Genomic DNA, 16,449 nt, shown 5'->3' on the forward strand with positions numbered 1-16,449 from the left:
AGTGTTGCTTCACTTTCTAAATGCTGTCCTTTCAGAGAAAATCACTTTCCTTTGAAAGTGCCTTAAGCTACTTACAAGCATTCAACAGAAACTCACATGCGTTTCTCTGAAAGAGAAGCAGTCTGTTCCAACACTTCAATTCAATGTGCGAAGTGAATGGAGTGTTGCTTCACTTTCTAAATGATGTCCTTTCAGAGAAAATCACTTTCCTTTGAAAGTGCCTTAAGCTACTTGCAAGCATTAGGAAGAAACTCACATGCGTTTCTCTGAAAGAGAAGCAGTCTGTTCCAACACTTCAATTCACTGTGCGAAGTGAATGGAGTGTTGCTTCACTTTCTAAATGCTGTCCTTTCAGAGAAAATCACTTGCCTTTGAAAGTGCCTTAAGCTACTTACAAGCATTCAACAGAAACTCACATGCGTTTCTCTGAAAGAGAAGCAGTCTGTTCCAACACTTCAGTTCACTGTGCGAAGTGAATGGAGTGTTGCTTCACTTTCTAAATGCTGTCCTTTCAGAGAAAATCACTTTCCTTTGAAAGTGCCTTAAGCTACTAGCAAGCATTAGGAAGAAACTCACATGCGTTTCTCTGAAAGAGAAGCAGTCTGTTCCAACACTTCAATTCACTGTGTGAAGTGAATGGAGTGTTGCCTCGCTTTCTAAATGCTGTCCTTTCAGAGAAAATCACTTTCCTTTCAAATTGCTTTAAGCTACTTACAAGCATTCAACAGAAACTCACATGCGTTTCTCTGAAAGAGAAGCAATCTGTTCCAGCACTTCAATTAAATGTGCGAAGTGAATGGAGTGTTGCTTCACTTTCTAAATGCTGTCCTTTCAGAGAAAATCACTTTCCTTTGAAAGTGCCTTAAGCTACTTACAAGCATTCAACAGAAACTCACATGCATTTCTCTGAAAGAGAAGCAGTCTGTTCCAACACTTCAATTCACTGCACGAAGGGAATGGAGTGTTGCTTCACTTTCTAAATGCTGTCCTTTCAGAGAAAATCACTTTCCTTTGAAAGTGCCTTAAGCTACTTACAAGCATTCAACAGAAACTCACATGCGTTTCTCTGAAAGAGAAGCAGTCTGTTCCAACACTTCAATTCACTGTGCGAAGTGAATGGAGTGCTGCTTCACTTTCTAAATGCTGTCCTTTAAGTGAAAATCACTTTCCTTTGAAAGTGACTTAAACTACTTTCAAGCATTCACAAAAAACTCACATGCGTTTCTCTTAAAGAGAAGCAGTCTGTTCCAACACTTCAATTCACTGTGCGAAGTGAATGGAGTGTTGCTTCAGTTTCTAAATGCTGTCCTTTCAGAGAAAATCACTTTCGTTTGAAAGTGCCTTAAGCTACTTACAAGCATTCAACAGAAACTCACATGCGTTTCTCTGAAAGAGAAGCAGTCTGTTCCAACACTTCAATTCAATGTGCGAAGTGAATGGAGTGTTGTTTCACTTTCTAAATGCTGTCCTTTCTGAGAAAATCACTTTCCTTTGAAAGTGCCTTAAGCTACTTGCCAGCATTAGGAAGAAACTCACATGCTTTTCTCTGAAAGAGAAGCAGTCTGTTCCAACACTTCAATTCAATGTGCGAAGTGAATGGAGTGTTGCTTCACTTTCTAAATGCTGTCCTTTCAGAAAAAATCACTTTCCTTTGAAAGTGCCTAAAGCTACTTGCAAGCGTTAGGAAGAAACTCACATGCGTTTCTCTGAAAGAGAAGCAGTCTGTTCCAACACTTCAATTCAATGTGCGAAGTGAATGGAGTGTTGCTTCAGTTTCTAAATGCTGTCCTTTCAGAGAAAATCACTTTCCTTTGAAAGTGCCTTAAGCAACTTGCAAGAATTCACAACAAACTCACATGCGTTTCTCTGAAAGAGAAGCAGTCTGTTCCAACACTTCAATTCACTGTGCGAAGTGAATGGAGTGTTGCTTCACTTTCTAAATGCTGTCCTTTCAGAGAAAAACACTTTCCTCTGAAAGTGCCTTAAGCTACTTACAAGCATTCAACAGAAACTCACATGCGTTTCTAAGAAAGAAAAGCAGTCTGTTCCAATACTTCAATTCACTCTGCGAAGTGAATGGAGTGTTGCTTCACTTTCTAAATGCTGTCCTTTCAGAGAAAATCACTTTCCTTTGAAAGTGCCTTAAGCTACTGACAATCATTCAACAGAAACTCACATGCGTTTCTCTGAAAGAGAAGCAGTCTGTTCCAACACTTCAATTCAATGTGCGAAGTGAATGGAGTGTTGCTTCACTTTCTAAATGCTGTCCTTTCAGAGAAAATCACTTTCCTTTGAACGTGCCTTAAGCTACTTGCAAGCATTAGGAAGAAACTCACATGCGTTTCTCTGAAAGAGAAGCAGTCTGTTCCAACACTTCAATTCACTGTGCGAAGTGAATGGAGTGTTGCTTCACTTTCTAAATGCTGTCCTTTCAGAGAAAATCACTTACCTTTGAAAGTGCCTTAAGCTACTTGCAAGCATTAGGAAGAAACTCACATGCGTTTCTCTGAAAGAGAAGCAGTCTGTTCCAACACTTCGATTCACTGTGCGAAGTGAATGGAGTGTTGCTTCACTTTCTAAATCCTGTCTTTTCAGAGAAAATCACTTTCCTTTGAAAGTGCCTTAAGCTACTAGCAAGCATTAGGAAGAAACTCACATGCGTTTCTCTGAAAGAGAAGCAGTCTGTTCCAACACTTCAATTCACTGTGTGAAGTGAATGGAGTGTTGCCTCGCTTTCTAAATGCTGTCCTTTCAGAGAAAATCACTTTCCTTTCAAAGTGCTTTAAGCTACTTACAAGCATTCAACAGAAACTCACATGCGTTTCTCTGAAAGAGAAGCAGTCTGTTCCAACACTTCAATTCAATGTGCGAAGTGAATGGAGTGTTGCTTCACTTTCTAAATGCTTTCCTTTCAGAGAAAATCACTTTCCTTTGAAAGTGCCTTAAGCTACTTACAAGCATTCAACAGAAACTCACATGCATTTCTCTGAAAGAGAAGCAGTCTGTTCCAACACTTCAATTCACTGCACGAAGGGAATGGAGTGTTGCTTCACTTTCTAAATGCTGTCCTTTCAGAGAAAATCACTTTCCTTTGAAAGTGCCTTAAGCTACTTACAAGCACTCAACAGAAACTCACAGGCGTTTCTCTGAAAGAGAAGCAGTCTGTTCCAACACTTCAATTCACTGTGCGAAGTGAATGGAGTGCTGCTTCACTTTCTAAATGCTGTCCTTTAAGAGAAAATCACTTTCCTTTGAAAGTGACTTAAACTACTTTCAAGCATTCACAAAAAACTCACATGCGTTTCTCTTAAAGAGAAGCAGTCTGTTCCAACACTTCAATTCACTGTGCGAAGTGAATGGAGTGTTGCTTCAGTTTCTAAATGCTGTCCTTTCAGAGAAAATCACTTTCCTTTGAAAGTGCCTTAAGCTACTTACAAGCATTCAACAGAAACTCACATGCGTTTCTCTGAAAGAGAAGCAGTCTGTTCCAACACTTCAATTCAATGTGCGAAGTGAATGGAGTGTTGTTTCACTTTCTAAATGCTGTCCTTTCTGAGAAAATCACTTTCCTTTGAAAGTGCCTTAAGCTACTTGCCAGCATTAGGAAGAAACTCACATGCGTTTCTCTGAAAGAGAAGCAGTCTGTTCCAACACTTCAATTCACTGTGCGAAGTGAATGGAGTGTTGCTTCACTTTCTAAATGCTGTCCTTTCAGAAAAAATCACTTTCCTTTGAAAGTTCCTAAAGCTACTTGCAAGCGTTAGGAAGAAACTCACATGCGTTTCTCTGAAAGAGAAGCAGTCTGTTCCAACACTTCAATTCAATGTGCGAAGTGAATGGAGTGTTGCTTCAGTTTCTAAATGCTGTCCTTTCAGAGAAAATCACTTTCCTTTGAAAGTGCCTTAAGCAACTTGCAAGAATTCACAACAAACTCACATGCGTTTCTCTGAAAGAGAAGCAGTCTGTTCCAACACTTCAATTCACTGTGCGAAGTGAATGGAGTGTTGCTTCACTTTCTAAATGCTGTCCTTTCAGAGAAAAACACTTTCCTTTGAAAGTGCCTTAAGCTACTTACAAGCATTCACCAGAAACTCACATGCGTTTCTCTGAAAGAGAAGCAGTCTGTTCCAATACTTCAATTCACTCTGCGAAGTGAATGGAGTGTTGCTTCACTTTCTAAATGCTGTCCTTTCAGAGAAAATCACTTTCCTTTGAAAGTGCCTTAAGCTACTGACAATCATTCAACAGAAACTCACATGCGTTTCTCTGAAAGAGAAGCAGTCTGTTCCAACACTTCAATTCAATGTGCGAAGTGAATGGAGTGTTGCTTCACTTTCTAAATGCTGTCCTTTCAGAGAAAATCACTTTCCTTTGAACGTGCCTTAAGCTACTTGCAAGCATTAGGAAGAAACTCACATGCGTTTCTCTGAAAGAGAAGCAGTCTGTTCCAACACTTCAATTCACTGTGCGAAGTGAATGGAGTGTTGCTTCACTTTCTAAATGCTGTCCTTTCAGAGAAAATCACTTACCTTTGAAAGTGCCTTAAGCTACTTACAAGCATTCAGCAGAAACTCACATGCGTTTCTCTGAAAGAGAAGCAGTCTGTTCCAACACTTCAATTCACTGTGCGAAGTGAATGGAGTGTTGCTTCACTTTCTAAATGCTGTCCTTTCAGAGAAAATCACTTTCCTTTGAAAGTGCCTTAAGCTACTTGCAAGCATTAGGAAGAAACTCACATGCGTTTCTCTGAAAGAGAAGCAGTCTGTTCCAACACTTCGATTCACTGTGCGAAGTGAATGGAGTGTTGCTTCACTTTCTAAATCCTGTCCTTTCAGAGAAAATCACTTTCCTTTGAAAGTGCCTTAAGCTACTAGCAAGCATTAGGAAGAAACTCACATGCGTTTCTCTGAAAGAGAAGCAGTCTGTTCCAACACTTCAATTCACTGTGTGAAGTGAATGGAGTGTTGCCTCGCTTTCTAAATGCTGTCCTTTCAGAGAAAATCACTTTTCTTTCAAAGTGCTTTAAGCTACTTACAAGCATTCAACAGAAACTCACATGCGTTTCTCTGAAAGAGAAGCAGTCTGTTCCAACACTTCAATTCAATGTGCGAAGTGAATGGAGTGTTGCTTCACTTTCTAAATGCTGTCCTTTCAGAGAAAATCACTTTCCTTTGAAAGTGCCTTAAGCTACTTACAAGCATTCAACAGAAACTCACATGCATTTCTCTGAAAGAGAAGCAGTCTGTTCCAACACTTCAATTCACTGCTCGAAGGGAATGGAGTGTTGCTTCACTTTCTAAATGCTGTCCTTTCAGAGAAAATCACTTTCCTTTGAAAGTGCCTTAAGCTACTTACAAGCACTCAACAGAAACTCGCAGGCGTTTCTCTGAAAGAGAAGCAGTCTGTTCCAACACTTCAATTCACTGTGCGAAGTGAATGGAGTGCTACTTCACTTTCTAAATGCTGTCCTTTAAGAGAAAATCACTTTCCTTTGAAAGTGCCTTAAACTACTTTCAAGCATTCACAAAAAACTCACATGCGTTTCTCTTAAAGAGAAGCAGTCTGTTCCAACACTTCAATTCACTGTGCGAAGTGAATGGAGTGTTGCTTCAGTTTCTAAATGCTGTCTTTTCAGAGAAAATCACTTTCCTTTGAAAGTGCCTTAAGCTACTTACAAGCATTCAACAGAAACTCACATGCGTTTCTCTGAAAGAGAAGCAGTCTGTTCCAACACTTCAATTCAATGTGCGAAGTGAATGGAGTGTTGTTTCACTTTCTAAATGCTGTCCTTTCTGAGAAAATCACTTTCCTTTGAAAGTGCCTTAAGCTACTTGCCAGCATTAATAAGAAACTCACATGCGTTTCTCTGAAAGAGAAGCAGTCTGTTCCAACACTTCAATTCACTGTGCGAAGTGAATGGAGTGTTGCTTCACTTTCTAAATGCTGTCCTTTCAGAAAAAATCACTTTCCTTTGAAAGTGCCTAAAGCTACTTGCAAGCGTTAGGAAGAAACTCACATGCGTTTCTCTGAAAGAGAAGCAGTCTGTTCCAACACTTCAATTCAATGTGCGAAGTGAATGGAGTGTTGCTTCAGTTTCTAAACGCTGTCCTTTCAGAGAAAATCACTTTCCTTTGAAAGTGCCTTAAGCAACTTGCAAGAATTCACAACAAACTCACATGCGTTTCTCTGAAAGAGAAGCAGTCTGTTCCAACACTTCAATTCACTGTGCGAAGTGAATGGAGTGTTGCTTCACTTTCTAAATGCTGTCCTTTCAGGGAAAAACACTTTCCTTTGAAAGTGCCTTAAGCTACTTACAAGCATTCACCAGAAACTCACATGCGTTTCTCTGAAAGAGAAGCAGTCTGTTCCAACACTTCAATTCACTGTGCGAAGTGAATGGAGTGTTGCTTCACTTTCTAAATGCTGTCCTTTCAGAGAAAATCACTTTCCTTTGAAAGTGCCTTAAGCTACTTGCAAGCATTAGGAAGAAACTCACATGCGTTTCTCTGAAAGAGAAGCAGTCTGTTCCAACACTTCGATTCACTGTGCGAAGTGAATGGAGTGTTGCTTCACTTTCTAAATCCTGTCCTTTCAGAGAAAATAACTTTCCTTTGAAAGTGCCTTAAGCTACTAGCAAGCATTAGGAAGAAACTCACTTGCGTTTCTCTGAAAGAGAAGCAGTCTGTTCCAACACTTCAATTCACTGTGTGAAGCGAATGGAGTGTTGCCTCGCTTTCTAAATGCTGTCCTTTCAGAGAAAATCACTTTCCTTTCAAAGTGCCTTAAGCTACTTACAAGCATTCAACAGAAACTCACATGCGTTTCTCTGAAAGAGAAGCAGTCTGTTCCAGCACTTCAATTCAATGTGCGAAGTGAATGGAGTGTTGCTTCACTTTCTAAATGCTGTCCTTTCAGAGAAAATCACTTTCCTTTGAAAGTGCCTTAAGCTACTTACAAGCATTCAACAGAAACTCACATGCATTTCTCTGAAAGAGAAGCAGTCTGTTCCAACACTTCAATTCACTGCACGAAGGGAATGGAGTGTTGCTTCACTTTCTAAATGCTGTCCTTTCAGAGAAAATCACTTTCCTTTGAAAGTGCCTTAAGCTACTTACAAGCATTCAACAGAAACTCACATGCGTTTCTCTGAAAGAGAAGCAGTCTGTTCCAACACTTCAATTCACTGTGCGAAGTGAATGGAGTGCTGCTTCACTTTCTAAATGCTGTCCTTTAAGAGAAAATCACTTTCCTTTGAAAGTGCCTTAAACTACTTTCAAGCATTCACAAAAAACTCACATGCGTTTCTCTTAAAGAGAAGCAGTCTGTTCCAACACTTCAATTCACTGTGCGAAGTGAATGGAGTGTTGCTTCAGTTTCTAAATGCTGTCCTTTCAGAGAAAATCACTTTCCTTTGAAAGTGCCTTAAGCTACTTACAAGTATTCAACAGAAACTCACATGCTTTTCTCTGAAAGAGAAGCAGTCTGTTCCAATACTTCAATTCACTCTGCGAAGTGAATGGAGTGTTGCTTCACTTTCTAAATGCTGTCCTTTCAGAGAAAATCACTTTCCTTTGAAAGTGCCTTAAGCTACTTGCAAGCATTAGGAAGAAACTCACATGCGTTTCTCTGAGAGAAGCAGTCTGTTCCAACACTTTAATTCACTGCGCGAAGTGAATGGAGTGTTGCTTCACTTTCTAAATGCTGTCCTTTCAGTAAAAATCACTTTCCTTTGAAAGTGCCTAAAGCTACTTGCAAGTATTAGGAAGAAACTCACATGCGTTTCTCTGAAAGAGAAGCAGTCTGTTCCAACACTTCAATTCAATGTGTGAAGTGAATGGAGTGTTGATTCACTTTCTAAATGCTGTCCTTTCAGAGAAAATCACTTTCCTTTGAAAGTGCCTTAAGCTACTTACAAGCATTCAACAGAAACTCACATGCATTTCTCTGAAAGAGAAGCAATCTGTTCCAACACTTCAATTCTCTGTGCGAAGTGAATGGAGTGTTGCTTCACTTTCTAAATGCTGTCCTTTCAGAGAAAATCACTTTCCTTTGAAAGTGCCTTAAGCTACTTGCAAGCATTCACAAGAAACACTAATGCGTTTCTATGAAAGAGAAGCAGTCTGTTCCAACACTTCAATTCACTGTGCGGAGTGAATGGAGTGTTGCTTCACTTTCTAAATGCTGTCCTTTCAGAGAAAATCACTTTCCTTTGAAAGTGCCTTAAGCTACTTGCAAGCATTAGGAAGAAACTCACATGCGTTTCTCTGAAAGAGAAGCAGTCTGTTCCAACACTTCAATTCACTGTGCGAAGTGAATGGAGTGTTGCCTCACTTTCTAAATGCTGTCCTTTCAGAGAAAATCACTTTCCATTGAAAGTTCCCAAAACTACTTTCAAGCATTCACAAAAAACTCACATGCGTTTCTCTGAAAGAGAAGCAGTCTGTTCCAACACTTCAATTCAGTGTGCGAAGTGAATGGAGTGTTGCTTCACTTTCTAAATGCTGTCCTTTCAGAGAAAATCACTTTCCTTTGAAAGTGCCTTAAGCTACTTTCAAGCATTCAACAGAAACTCACATGCATTTCTCTGAAAGAGAAGCAGTCTGTTCCAACACTTCAATTCACTGCACGAAGGGAATGGAGTGTTGCTTCACTTTCTAAATGCTGTCCTTTCAGAGAAAATCACTTTCCTTTGAAAGTGCCTTAAGCTACTTACAAGCATTCAACAGAAACTCACATGCGTTTCTCTGAAAGAGAAGCAGTCTGTTCCAACACTTCAATTCACTGTGCGAAGTGAATGGAGTGCTGCTTCACTTTCTAAATGCTGTCCTTTAAGAGAAAATCACTTTCCTTTGAAAGTGCCTTGAACTACTTTCAAGCATTCACAAAAAACTCACATGCGTTTCTCTTAAAGAGAAGCAGTCTGTTCCAACACTTCAATTCACTGTGCGAAGTGAATGGAGTGTTGCTTCAGTTTCTAAATGCTGTCCTTTCAGAGAAAATCACTTTCCTTTGAAAGTGCCTTAAGCTACTTACAAGCATTCAACAGAAACTCACATGCGTTTCTCTGAAAGAGAAGCAGTCTGTTCCAACACTTCAATTCAATGTGCGAAGTGAATGGAGTGTTGTTTCACTTTCTAAATGCTGTCCTTTCTGAGAAAATCACTTTCCTTTGAAAGTGCCTTAAGCTACTTGCCAGCATTAGGAAGAAACTCACATGCGTTTCTCTGAAAGAGAAGCAGTCTGTTCCAACACTTCAATACACTGTGCGAAGTGAATGGAGTGTTGCTTCACTTTCTAAATGCTGTCCTTTCAGAAAAAATCACTTTCCTTTGAAAGTGCCTAAAGCTACTTGCAAGCGTTAGGAAGAAACTCACATGCGTTTCTCTGAAAGAGAAGCAGTCTGTTCCAACACTTCAATTCAATGTGCGAAGTGAATGGAGTGTTGCTTCAGTTTCTAAATGCTGTCCTTTCAGAGAAAATCACTTTCCTTTGAAAGTGCCTTAAGCAACTTGCAAGAATTCACAACAAACTCACATGCGTTTCTATGAAAGAGAAGCAGTCTGTTCCAACACTTCAATTTACTGTGCGAAGTGAATGGAGTGTTGCTTCACTTTCTAAATGCTGTCCTTTCAGAGAAAAACACTTTCCTTTGAAAGTGCCTTAAGCTACTTACAAGCATTCACCAGAAACTCACATGCGTTTCTCTGAAAGAGAAGCAGTCTGTTCCAATGCTTCAATTCTCTCTGCGAAGTGAATGGAGTGTTGCTTCACTTTCTAAATGCTGTCCTTTCAGAGAAAATCACTTTCCTTTGAAAGTGCCTTAAGCTACTTACAATCATTCAACAGAAACTCACATGCGTTTCTCTGAAAGAGAAGCAGTCTGTTCCAACACTTCAATTCAATGTGCGAAGTGAATGGAGTGTTGCTTCACTTTCTAAATGCTGTCCTTTCAGAGAAAATCACTTTCCTTTGAACGTGCCTTAAGCTACTTGCAAGCATTAGGAAGAAACTCACATGCGTTTCTCTGAAAGAGAAGCAGTCTGTTCCAACACTTCAATTCACTGTGCGAAGTGAATGGAGTGTTGCTTCACTTTCTAAATGCTGTCCTTTCAGAGAAAATCACTTTCCTTTGAAAGTGCCTTAAGCTACTTACAAGCATTCACCAGAAACTCACATGCGTTTCTCTGAAAGAGAAGCAGTCTGTTCCAACACTTCAATTCACTGTGCGAAGTGAATGGAGTGTTGCTTCACTTTCTAAATGCTGTCCTTTCAGAGAAAATCACTTTCCTTTGAGAGTGCCTTAAGCTACTTGCAAGCATTAGGAAGAAACTCACATGCGTTTCTCTGAAAGAGAAGCAGTCTGTTCCAACACTTCGATTCACTGTGCGAAGTGAATGGAGTGTTGCTTCACTTTCTAAATCCTGTCCATTCAGAGAAAATCACTTTCCTTTGAAAGTGCCTTGAGCTACTTACAAGCATTCAACAGAAACTCACATGCATTTCTCTGAAAGAGAAGCAGTCTGTTCCAACACTTCAATTCACTGCACGAAGGGAATGGAGTGTTGCTTCACTTTCTAAATGCTGTCCTTTCAGAGAAAATCACTTTCCTTTGAAAGTGCCTTAAGCTACTTACAAGCATTCAACAGAAACTCACATGCGTTTCTCTGAAAGAGAAGCAGTCTGTTCCAACACTTCAATTCACTGTGCGAAGTGAATGGAGTGCTGCCTCACTTTCTAAATGCTGTCCTTTAAGAGAAAATCACTTTCCTTTGAAAGTGCCTTAAACTACTTTCAAGCATTCACAAAAAACTCACATGCGTTTCTCTTAAAGAGAAGCAGTCTCTTCTAACACTTCAATTCACTGTGCGAAGTGAATGGAGTGTTGCTTCAGTTTCTAAATGCTGTCCTTTAGGAGAAAATCACTTTCCTTTGAAAGTGCCTTAAGCTACTTACAAGCATTCACCAGAAACTCACATGCATTTCTCTGAAAGAGAAGCAGTCTGTTCCAAAACTTCAATTCACTGTGCGAAGTGAATGGAGTGTTGCTTCACTTTCTAAATGCTGTCCTTTCAGAGAAAATCACTTTCCTTTGAAAGTGCCTTAAGTTACTTGCAAGCATTAGGAAGAAACTCACATGTGTTTCTCTGAAAGAGAAGCAGTCTGTTCCAACACTTCAATTCAGTGTGCGAAGTGAATATAGTGTTGCTTCACTTTCTAAATGCTGTCTTTTCAGAAAAAATCACTTTCCTTTGAATGTGCCTTAAGCTACTTGCAAGCATTAGGAGGAAACTCACATGCGTTTCTCTGAAAGAGAAGCAGTCTGTTCCAACACTTCAATTCTCTGTGCGAAGTGAATGGAGTGTTGCTTCACTTTCTAAATGCTGTCCTTTCAGAGAAAATCACTTTCCTTTGAAAGTGCCTTAAGCTACTTACAAGCATTCAACAGAAACTCACATGCATTTCTCTGAAAGAGAAGCAGTCTCTTCTAACACTTCAATTCACTGTGCGAAGTGAATGGAGTGTTGCTTCACTTTCTAAATGCTGTCCTTTCAGAGAAAATCACTTTCCTTTGAAAGTGCCTTAAGCTACTTACAAGCATTCACCAGAAACTCACATGCGTTTCTCTGAAAGAGAAGCAGTCTGTTCCAAACTTCAATTCACTGTGCGAAGTGAATGGAGTGTTGCTTCAGTTTCTAAATGCTGTCCTTTCAGAGAAAATCACTTTCTTTTGAAAGTGCCTTAAGCTACTTGCAAGCATTAGGAGGAAACTCACATGCGTTTCTCTGAAAGAGAAGCAGTCTGTTCCAACACTTCAATTCACTGTGCGAAGTGAATGGAGTGTTGCTTCACTTTCTAAATCCTGTCCTTTCAGATAAAATCACTTTCCTTTGAAAGTGCCTTAAGCTACTTGCAAGCATTATGAAGAAACTCACATGCGTTTCTCTGAAAGAGAAGCAGTCTGTTCCAACACTTCAATTCACTGTGTGAAGTGAATGGAGTGTTGCCTCGCTTTCTAAATGCTGTCCTTTCAGAGAAAATCACTTTCCTTTCAAAGTGCCTTAAGCAACTTACAAGCATTCAACAGAAACTCACATGTGTTTCTCTGAAAGAGGAGCAGTCTGTTCCAACACTTCAATTCAATGTCCGAAGTGAATGGAGTGTTACTTCACTTTCTAAATTATGTCCTTTCAGAGAAAATCACTTTCCTTTGAAAGTGCCTTAAGCTTCTTACAAGCATTCAACAGAAACTCACATGCATTTCTCTGAAAGAGAAGCAGTCTGTTCCAACACTTCAATTCACTGCACGAAGGGAATGGAGTGTTGCTTCACTTTCTAAATGCTGTCCTTTCAGAGAAAATCACTTTCCTTTGAAAGTGCCTTAAGCTACTTACAAGCATTCAACAGAAACTCACATGTGTTTCTCTGAAAGAGAAGCAGTCTGTTCCAACACTTCAATTCACTGTGCGAAGTGAATGGAGTGCTGCTTCACTTTCTAAATGCTGTCCTTTAAGAGAAAATTACTTTCCTTTGAAAGTGCCGTAAACTACTTTCAAGCATTCACAAAAAACTCACATGCGTTTCTCTTAAAGAGAAGCAGTCTGTTCCAACACTTCAATTCACTGTGCGAAGTGAAGGGAGTGTTGCTTCACTTTCTAAATGCTGTCCTTTCAGAGAAAATCACTTTCCTTTGAAAGTGCCTTAAGCTACTTGCAAGCATTAGGAAGAAACTCACATGCGTTTCTCTGAAAGAGAAGCAGTCTGTTCCAACACTTCAATTCACTGTGCGAAGTGAATGGAGTGTTGCCTCACTTTCTAAATGCTGTCCTTTCAGAGAAAGTCACTTTCCTTTGAAAGTGCCTTAAGCAACTTGCAAGAATTCACAACAAACTCACATGCGTTTCTCTGAAAGAGAAGCAGTCTGTTCCAACACTTCAATTCACTGTGCGAAGTGAATGGAGTGTTGCTTCACTTTCTAAATGCTGTCCTTTCAGAGAAAATCACTTTCCTTTGAAAGTGCCTTAAGCTACTTACAAGCATTCAACAGAAACTCACATGCATTTCTCTGAAAGAGAAGCAATCTGTTCCAACACTTCAATTCTCTGTGCGAAGTGAATGGAGTGTTGCTTCACTTTCTAAATGCTGTCCTTTCAGAGAAAATCACTTTCCTTTGAAAGTGCCTTAAGCTACTTGCAAGCATTCACAAGAAACACTAATGCGTTTCTATGAAAGAGAAGCAGTCTGTTCCAACACTTCAATTCACTGTGCGGAGTGAATGGAGTGTTGCTTCACTTTCTAAATGCTGTCCTTTCAGAGAAAATCACTTTCCTTTGAAAGTGCCTTAAGCTACTTGCAAGCATTAGGAAGAAACTCACATGCGTTTCTCTGAAAGAGAAGCAGTCTGTTCCAACACTTCAATTCACTGTGCGAAGTGAATGGAGTGTTGCCTCACTTTCTAAATGCTGTCCTTTCAGAGAAAATCACTTTCCATTGAAAGTGCCCAAAACTACTTTCAAGCATTCACAAAAAACTCACATGAGTTTCTCTGAAAGAGAAGCAGTCTGTTCCAACACTTCAATTCAGTGTGCGAAGTGAATATAGTGTTGCTTCACTTTCTAAATGCTGTCCTTTCAGAAAAAATCACTTTCCTTTGAATGTGCCTTAAGCTACTTACAAGCATTAAACTGAAACTCACATGCATTTCTCTGAAAGAGAAGCAATCTGTTCCAACACTTCAATTCTCTGTGTGAAGTGAATGGAGTGTTGCTTCACTTTCTAAATGCTGTCCTTTCAGAGAAAATCACTTTCCTTTGAAAGTGCCTTAAGCTACTTACAAGCATTCAACAGAAACTCACATGCATTTCTCTGAAAGAGAAGCAGTCTCTTCTAACACTTCAATTCACTGTGCGAAGTGAATGGAGTGTTGCTTCACTTTCTAAATGCTGTCCTTTCAGAGAAAATCACTTTCCTTTGAAAGTGCCTTAAGCTACTTACAAGCATTCACCAGAAACTCACATGCGTTTCTCTGAAAGAGAAGCAGTCTGTTCCAAAACTTCAATTCACTGTGCGAAGTGAATGGAGTGTTGCTTTACTTTCTAAATGCTGTCCTTTCTGAGAAAATCACTTTCCTTTGAAAGTGCCTTAAGCTACTTGCAAGCATTAGGAAGAAACTCACATGCGTTTCTCTGAAAGAGAAGCAGTCTGTTCCAACACTTCAATTCACTGTGCGAAGTGAATGGAGTGTTGCTTCACTTTCTAAATGCTGTCCTTTCAGAGAAAATCACTTACCTTTGAAAGTGCCTTAAGCTACTAGCAAGCATTAGGAAGAAACTCACATGCGTTTCTCTGAAAGAGAAGCAGTCTGTTCCAACACTTCAATTCACTGTGTGAAGTGAATGGAGTGTTGCCTCGCTTTCTAAATGCTGTCCTTTCAGAGAAAATCACTTTCCTTTCAAAGTGCCTTAAGCTACTTACAAGCATTCAACAGAAACTCACATGCGTTTCTCTGAAAGAGAAGCAGTCTGTTCCAACACTTCAATTCAATGTGCGAAGTGAATGGAGTGTTGCTTCACTTTCTAAATTATGTCCTTTCAGAGAAAATCACTTTCCTTTGAAAGTGCCTTAAGCAACATGCAAGAATTCACAAGAAACACTAATGCATTTCTATGAAGAGAAGCACTCTGTTCCAACACTTCAATTCACTGCACGAAGGGAATGGAGTGTTGCTTCACTTTCTAAATGCTGTCCTTTCAGAGAAAATCACTTTCCTTTGAAAGTGCCTTAAGCTACTTACAAGCATTCAACAGAAACTCACATGCGTTTCTCTGAAAGAGAACCAGTCTGTTCCAACACTTCAATTCACTGTGCGAAGTGAATGGAGTGCTGCTTCACTTTCTAAATGCTGTCCTTTCGGAGAAAATCACTTTCCTTTGAAAGTGCCTTAAGCAACTTGCAAGAATTCACAACAAACTCACATGCGTTTCTCTGAAAGAGAAGCAGTCTGTTCCAGCACTTCAATTCACTGTGCGAAGTGAATGGAGTGTTGCTTCACTTTCTAAATGCTGTCCTTTCAGAGAAAATCACTTTCCTCTGAAAGTGCCTTAAGCTACTTACAAGCATTCACCAGAAACTCACATTCGTTTCTCTGAAAGAGAAGCAGTCTGTTCCAATACTTCAATTCACTGTGCGAAGTGAATGGAGTGTTGCTTCAGTTTCTAAATGCTGTCCTTTCAGAGAAAATCACTTTCCTTTGAAAGTGCCTTAAGCTACTTACAAGCATTCAACAGAAACTCACATGTGTTTCTCTGAAAGAGAAGCAGTCTGTTCCAACACTTCAATTCAATGTGCGAAGTGAATGGAGTGTTGCTTCACTTTCTAAATGCTGTCCTTTCAGAGAAAATCACTTTCCTTTGAAAGTGCCTTAAGCTACTTGCAAGCATTAGGAAGAACCTCACATGCGTTTCTCTGAAAGAGAAGCAGTCTGTTCCAACACTTCAATTCACTGTGTGAAGTGAATGGAGTGTTGCCTCACTTTCTAAATGCTGTCCTTTCAGAGAAAATCACTTTCCTTTGAAAGTGCCTTAAGCTACTTACAAGCATTCAACAGAAACTCACATGCATTTCTCTGAAAGAGAAGCAGTCTATTCCAACACTTCAATTCACTGTTCGAAGTGAAGGGAGTGTTGCTTCACTTTCTAAATGCTATCCTTTCAGAGAAAATCACTTTCCTTGGAAAGTGCCTTAAGCTACTTGCAAGCATTAGGAAGAAACTCACATGCGTTTCTCTGAAAGAGAAGCAGTCTGTTCCAACACTTCAATTCACTGTGCGAAGTGAATGGAGTGTTGCCTCACTTTCTAAATGCTGTCCTTTCAGAGAAAATCACTTTCCATTGAAAGTGCCCAAAACTACTTACAAGCATTCAACAGAAACTCACATGCATTTCTCTGAAAGAGAAGCAGTCTGTTCCAACACTTCAATTCACTGTGCGAAGTGAATGGAGTGTTGCTTCACTTTCTAAATGCTGTCCTTTCTGAGAAAATCACTTTCCTTTGAAAGTGCCTTAAGCTACTTGCCAGCATTAGGAAGAAACTCACATGCGTTTCTCTGAAAGAGAAGCAGTCTGTTCCAACACTTCAATTCACTGTGCGAAGTGAATGGAGTGTTGCTTCACTTTCTAAATGCTGTCCTTTCAGAGAAAATCACTTTCCTTTGAAAGTACCTTAAGCTACTTACAAGCATTCAACAGAAACTCACATGCATTTCTCTGAAAGAGAAGCAATCTGTTCCAACACTTCAATTCTCTGTGCGAAGTGAATGGAGTGTTGCTTCACTTTCTAAATGCTCTCCTTTCAGAGAAAATCACTTTCCTTTGAAAGTGCCTTAAGCTACTTGCAAGCATTCACAAGAAACACTAATGCGTTTCTATGAAAGAGAAGCAGTCTGTTCCAACA

Source organism: Myodes glareolus, chromosome 17 (genome assembly GCF_982192425.1).
Source record: "Myodes glareolus chromosome 17, mMyoGla1.1, whole genome shotgun sequence".
Lineage (NCBI taxonomy): Eukaryota > Metazoa > Chordata > Mammalia > Rodentia > Cricetidae > Myodes > Myodes glareolus.